Genomic DNA, 8,443 nt, shown 5'->3' on the forward strand with positions numbered 1-8,443 from the left:
CCAGCATCATACTGCACCACTATATACTGCCCCACCTGTATAATCCAGCATCATACTGCACCACTACATACTGCCCCACCTGTATAATCCAGCATCATACTGCACACCACTACATACTGCCCCACCTGTATAATCCAGCATCATACTGCACACCACTACATACTGCCCCACCTGTATAATCCAGCATCATACTGCACCACTACTGCCCCACCTGTATAATCCAGCATCATACTGCACCACTACATACTGCCCCACCTGTATAATCCAGCATCATACTGCACCACTATATACTGCCCCACCTGTATAATCCAGCATCATACTGCACCACTACATACTGCCCCACCTGTATAATCCAGCATCATACTGCACACCACTACATACTGCCCCACCTGTATAATCCAGCATCATACTGCACACCACTACATACTGCCCCACCTGTATAATCCAGCATCATACTGCACCACTACATACTGCCCCACCTGTATAATCCAGCATCATACTGCACCACTACATACTGCCCCACCTGTATAATCCAGCATCATACTGCACCACTACATACTGCCCCACCTGTATAATCCAGCATCATACTGCCCCACCTGTATAATCCAGCATCATACTGCACCACTACTGCCCCACCTGTATAATCCAGCATCATACTGCACCACTACATACTGCCCCACCTGTATAATCCAGCATCATACTGCACCACTATATACTGCCCCACCTGTATAATCCAGCATCATACTGCACCACTACATACTGCCCCACCTGTATAATCCAGCATCATACTGCACACCACTACATACTGCCCCACCTGTATAATCCAGCATCATACTGCACACCACTACATACTGCCCCACCTGTATAATCCAGCATCATACTGCACCACTACATACTGCCCCACCTGTATAATCCAGCATCATACTGCACCACTACATACTGCCCCACCTGTATAATCCAGCATCATACTGCACCACTACATACTGCCCCACCTGTATAATCCAGCATCATACTGCCCCACCTGTATGATGCTGGATTATACAGGTGGGGCAGTATGTAGTGGTGCAGTATGATGCTGGATTATACAGGTGGGGCAGTATGTAGTGGTGTAGTATGATGTTGGATTATACAGGTGGGGCAGTATGTAGTGGTGCAGTATGATGCTGTATTATACAGGTGGGGCAGTATGTAGTGCTGGCTAGAGTCTCAGCTCTACTTTGATTTCTACACTGATGAATGCTATGGCATAGGCATAGCATTGATCAGTGTTATCGGCGATCTGCTCATTGAGCCTGCCTGTGCAGGCTCAGTGTAGCAGATCGCCGATCGGACCGCACGGAGGCAGGTGAGAGACCTCCGGCGGTCCGTTTCAACGATCGGGACCCCCGCAGTCACACTGCGGGGGTCCCGATCGGTAAGTGACAGGGGACTCCCCCTGTCACTTACACGTAAACGCTGCGATTGCGGCGTTTAAGGGGTTAATGACACGCGGCAGCGCGATCGCTGCAGCGTGTCATTACCGGTGAGGTCCCGGCTGCTGATTGCAGCCGGCCCCCACCTGCTATGAAGCGCGCTCTGCTCCGGAGCACGCTTCATAGCGGGAGAAACACCCAGGACGTAAGGTTACGCCCTAGGTCGTCTGGGGACAGACTTCCATGACGTAACCCTACGTCCAGGGTCGTCTAGGGGTTAAAGAGTCACTGTGGTATTTTTTTTTTTGCAGAAATCAATAGCCCAGGCGATTTTAAGAAACTTTGTAATTGGGTTTATTAGCCAAATCTGCCATTATCTGCATGTAAAAAGCCTTTTCCCAGGTCCCCCCCCTCCTTCCTCTTTTCCATCCACTGCAAAAAATCTGGAAATTGTGACTTGTTGCAGGAGTCGTCCCCTGTCTGCTCCTATAGAGAGGGGAGGGGGGAGGAGGAAGGAGGGAGTTAGCCGGCAGCAGATAACAGAGGATTACAGGCACGGAGCTGGGTGACAGGTTCCCTTTAAGTTACCTCAATCACTAAAAATACATCCGGTCTTTCACAAAAGTCTTTTTAAGAAATCCACTCCTTCACAAGTTCCTTGTCTTCCTCCCCCTCCAGTGGCGGTCAAGGGGAATTGGAGTTTGAAGTTGATAGGATTCTAGATTCCAGGAGAATTTGCAGGACCATACAATATCTAGCGCACAGGAAGGGTTACGGCCCAGAAGAGAGTAGGGTAACTGCACGAGATCTCCATGGCCTCTGATTTCATCACAAAATTTCATCAGTAACACCCAACTAAGCAGAGGTCCTTGTGAGGGTCCAGAGGCTCGTCTTTGGGGGGGGGGGGGGGGGGATGGTTCTGTTAGAAGCCGGGCAACACACTCGGCCTCTGGCTTCGCTGAAGCGCACAGCAATGCTGGGGGAGATCCCGGCGGCATCCCTGACGACCAGCCCGTCTGGTTGTTAGGGAGTCGCCGGCGTCCCTAGTTATTGCCGCGATTGGTTGGGGATAGTGCGACCTCCACACTGTAAGAAGAGAGAGGACACACTGTGATGACCAGGCCAGGGTGTGTAGGGAGCACTCACTGCTAGTGTACTACACCTCTGTAGATGCCGTCAGGTGGAGTGCAGCTTGTACTGCTGGGAGCTCCTCGTGTGCTCGGTGCCAACGTGCTTCCAAGGTGCAGGCTCCTCCATACATCTTTCTTGGTCTTTCTTTTCTTTTCTTTTCTTTTTTTTTTTTTTTTTTTTAGTACAGGATCATTTTGCAAGTCAACACACCACAACCGATAAGGGGAACGAGCAAGGAGAAGTTGCATGCACTGCCACCAATCAGGAGAAGTCGCATGCACTGCCACCAATCAGGAGAAGTCGCATGCATTGCCACCAATTGGGAGAAGTCGCATGCACTGCCACCAATCGGGAGAAGTCGCATGCACTGCCACCAGTCGGGAGAAGTCGCATGCACTGCCACCAGTCGGGAGAAGTCGCATGCACTGCCACCAATCGGGAGAAGTCGCATGCACTGCCACCAATCGGGAGAAGTCGCATGCACTGCCACCAATCGGGAGAAGTCGCATGCACTGCCACCAATCGGGAGAAGTCGCATGCACTGCCACCAATCGGGAGAAGTCCATGCACCCCGCGCCCACTCCTGTCTCCTGTCTCTGTACCACTGCATAGACATGGTCATCTGCATAGAGTTTCATTACGCGGCTGCCCAAGTCAGATAAGGCAGAGTCAGGAGAGACAGCGCGGCACACTGACCACCCCCGGAATGTTCTCCTGATCGGTTGCCATCTGAATAGTTTCTTGTCATAGCCGGCGCTCTATAACTCTGCAGACAAAGCTGTGATTCTCGTGCTCCGGATTTCATGGGGTATAAGGTGGCCCTAGGGGGATGAATTGGCCTGGATTATACTCCGGGGTATAATCTCGCCCAGGCCACTTTGACCCCGGCTATAGTCTGGGCTGTTACACGGACATTTGAAGCCACAGGCTGTTTCCCAGGACTCCCCAGGGCTGCAGCCAACCTCTTCAGCCATGGCTAGTCATATATGAATGGAGCATGCCTACTGCAGCAGCAGCTTGTCTGCCCACTACAGCGCCACTCCTGTCACAGGTTGCGTGAGGAACTGCAATCCAACCCCACTGCAGTAAATGTGTGAGGATGGCGGCTACCCATTCCCTGTGTCTTTACAACAATAAGAAGGGGGCACATACTTTTGGCCACATACAGTAGAATGTGCTCAGCTGCATTTCTTACATATTTCTCAGTAGATGTTAATGTCAAAGATTGCTGGGAGCGCCGATACCCGTCCAGCCTGTATCCAGCAGAACCCACACCTCCACCACCCCACCCAGTGTGCGATGGGGGGAATATTTATCGAGCCTTCAATGTATGGCAGGGACCTCGTGATGCATAATGAATCCAGCATCAATAGCAGCTGCTGCAGAACATCTTTGGAAGCAGACCTGTCAATCACCTGATAAAGGTGTAAAATGGGGCAATGTATGTGTGCATTTATGCACACACACACACACACACACACACCCCACTTACATACACACACACACCACTGACACAGACACTCACACTTCCCTGACAGACATACATACACACAAACATATAAACCACTGACACACACACACACACCACTGATAGATACATACATACATACACACACACACACACCACTTACACATACATACATACACACACACACACACCACTGACACAGACACTAACACACTTCACTGACTGACATACATACACACAAACAAACCACTGACACACACACACCACTGACACGTACATACACACACACCACTGACACGTACATACACACACACCACTGACACATACATACATACACACACACCACTGACACATACATACATACACACACCACTGACACATACATACACACACACACTACTGACACAGACACTAACACACACCACTGACACAGACACTAACACACCACAGACACTAACACACTTTACTGACAGACATACATACACAGAAACATATAAACCACTGACACATACATACACACACCTACACACCACTGACACATATACATACACACACCACTGACACATACATACATGCACACACACATATACACCACTGACAGACACACCAGTGACACTAATACACTTCACTCAGTCACAGACACACACCACTGGCACAGACATAAATACATACACCACTGACGCAGACATCCAGACACATACACACACACCACTGACACAGACATACACATACATGCATGCACACACACATACACACTACTGACACAGACACTAACACACTTCACTGACAGACATACATACACACAAACATATACACCACTGACACACACACCACTGACACTAACACACTTCACTCAGTCACAGACACACACCACTAACACAGACATACACATACACACCACTAACACAGAGATACATACACACACCACTGACACAGACATACATACACACACCACTGACACAGACATACATACACACACACACCACTGACACAGACACACCACTGACACAGACATACATACACACACCACTGACACAGACATACATACATACACACACCACTGACATACATACACACACCACTGACACAGACATACATACACACACCACAAACATACATACACACACCACTGACACAGACATACATACACACACCACTGACACAGACACACCACTGACACAGACATACATACACACACCACAGACATACATACATACACACACCACTGACATACATACACACACCACTGACATACATACACACACCACTGACACAGACATACATACACACACCACAGACATACATACACACACCACTGACACAGACATACATACACACACCACTGACACAGACACACCACTGACACAGACATACATACACACACCACTGACACAAACATACATACACACACCACTGACACAGACACACCACTGACACAGACATACATACACACTACTTACACATACATACATACATGCACACACTCAAACACACATACACACCACTGACACAGACACTAACACACTTCACTGACAGACATACATACACACAAATATATACACCACTGACACTAACACACTTCACTCAGTCACAGACACACACCACTGACAGACATAAACACACACACCACTGCCACAGACATACATACATATACCACTGACACAGACAGATACACGCACACTACTGTGAACATACGCACACACAGACACACACCACTGACACAGACAGACATACACACACACCACTGACACAGACATACATACACACACACACCACTGACACAGACATACATACACACACCACTGACACAGACATACATACACACACCACAGACATACATACACACACACACCACTGACACAGACATACATACACACACACACCACTGACACAGACATACATACACACACACACCACTGACACAGACATACATACACACCACTAACACAGACATACACACACACACACCACTGACACAGACATATATACACACACCACTGACACAGACATATATACACACACCACTGACACAGACATACCACTGACACATACATACACACACACACCACTGACAGACATACATACACACACACACACACCACTGACAGACATACATACACACACACACACCACTGACAGACATACATACACACACAACATACACACACACCACTGACACAGACATACATACACACCACTAACACAGACATACACACACACACACCACTAACACAGACATATATACACACACCACTGACACAGACATATATACACACACCACTGACAGACACACCAGTGACACAGACATACATAAACACACCACAGACATACATACACACAAACACCGCTGACACAGACATACATACACACACGCACACACCGCTGACACAGACATACATACGCGCACGCACACACCGCTGACACAGACATACATACATGCACACACTCAAACATACATACACACCACTGACACAGACACTAACACACTTCACTGACAGACATACATACACACAAATATATACACCACTGACACACACACCAGTGACACTAACACACTTCACTCAGTCACAGACACACACCACTGACAGACATAAACACACACACCACTGACACAGATACACGCACACTACTGTGAACATACGCACACACACACACACACACCACTGACACAGACATACATACACACACACATACCGCTGACACAGACATACATACACACACACACACCGCTGACACAGACATACATACATACACACCACTGACACAGACATACACACACACACACACCGCTGACACAGACATACATACACACTACTGACACAGACATACACACACACACACACCACTGACACTGACATACACACCCACACACAGCAGTTATAGCTCTGTCCTTCCCTTTTCTCCCTCATCCTTCTCCTCAGGCATGATCTCTTTATAGTAAATTTGAGAACCTTTAGGTCATGTGACCCACAGGTCTTCTCTCCCTTTCTTCCTCTCTGTGCTTCGCCAGTGATGCCTGCCCAGAATTGTCTCAGGAGCCAACAGGAGGAGAGTCTGAGGCGCTGGGCCCCTGGGGTACTGGGGGTGAGAGGGGGGCCCGGGTTTCAGTACACACTCTTCCATGGTTAGCCAGTTTCAGGACAAAAAAAGTCCTTAATGGCTAACCAAGGACATTGCAGGGCTGAGCAGGACACCGGGCCCCTGATGTGGTGGGCCCCATAGCAGCTACAGCGGTAGTTCCGCCCCTAGTAAAAGTCTATAGGACAGGAGGCTGCTGTTCCTTAATCCAACCACTAGATGTCACTCTCACACAGTAGAGCTGCAGATAACACTAGGCCTAGCTGCACACACCCTCTCTGGTCTCTGTAGTCTGCACTTCCTTCTGGTAGTCAGTCTGGTTCCAGAGAGAGAAGAGAGCAGACCTGTTTTTTTTCACTACTAGCTACCCAAGCTCCATGGGTTTCTAGCGCCGACCTCTAGGGAAACCAGAGACACGGAAGTCTACCCCTTGTCTATGCTGAGGATTTATACAGCTACGACAGAACAGGCGACCACCTAAGAGAACAGGGCGGATAACTCAGGACTGGACCTGCAGTAGAGCACAGTGCCAGCAAGCCGCTCTCTACTGAGAAGAAAAAATAGTAGAAAAGGTCTGCTACACCTAACCCCTACGAATGGAGTCCACCCCCTTCGAGTGCACCACTGATCCCAGCGCTCGCAGGATATGAAATGGATTGGATATGTGCTAATGTAGAGGGCTCTCTAGAAGCGGGTGATGTGTTACAAACACTGTGGAGGCATATAGTTGTATACTTGTGTAAGCTATACATCAACATTTATTGAATACATATGACATAGTTAATAATCAATCGTCACTATAAAAAACTTTGTATGGGTAAGACTAATAATAAAAGAAATCTAGATGCGTAGGAAATATAAAATAATTGTGTATAGATACCTAACTAATGTAAAGATGAGAAAGATAATAGAATAAAATAAAATCTGTATGATAAAATAAGTGTGTAAAGGGAGCCTAGTGAAGTTGCCTGCGCCGGGCCCAGCGCAGGCAGCTCACCCAGATGTGTATGGCAGTAGTCCCGAATCAGGAGATCTAGCTTGAGCTTATATCGCTGGATGGCCGTTGGAGTGATTGTGTTCGTATCCTGGTGAGACAGCTTGCTATTTGAGTTGTACACTTTGGGTGAGATAAGATGGTATTAGATGGGAAATGGTGGAATATCCACCTCTCACCCTGTCGGCGGTAGTTCCCACGGTCCGGTATAGTATTGCAGCGACAGTCCGTGTTCCAGTCAATGCGGCTACTTTGCGATCCGTGAAGTTAAGGTCTAATGCAGCACGGTGAGCTGTCTCGCCGCAAACAACAGGAGACAGCTCACCGTGCTGCATTAGACCTTAACTGCACGGATCGCAA

The sequence above is a fragment of the Dendropsophus ebraccatus genome, chromosome 1, assembly GCF_027789765.1.
Source record: "Dendropsophus ebraccatus isolate aDenEbr1 chromosome 1, aDenEbr1.pat, whole genome shotgun sequence".
NCBI lineage: Eukaryota > Metazoa > Chordata > Amphibia > Anura > Hylidae > Dendropsophus > Dendropsophus ebraccatus.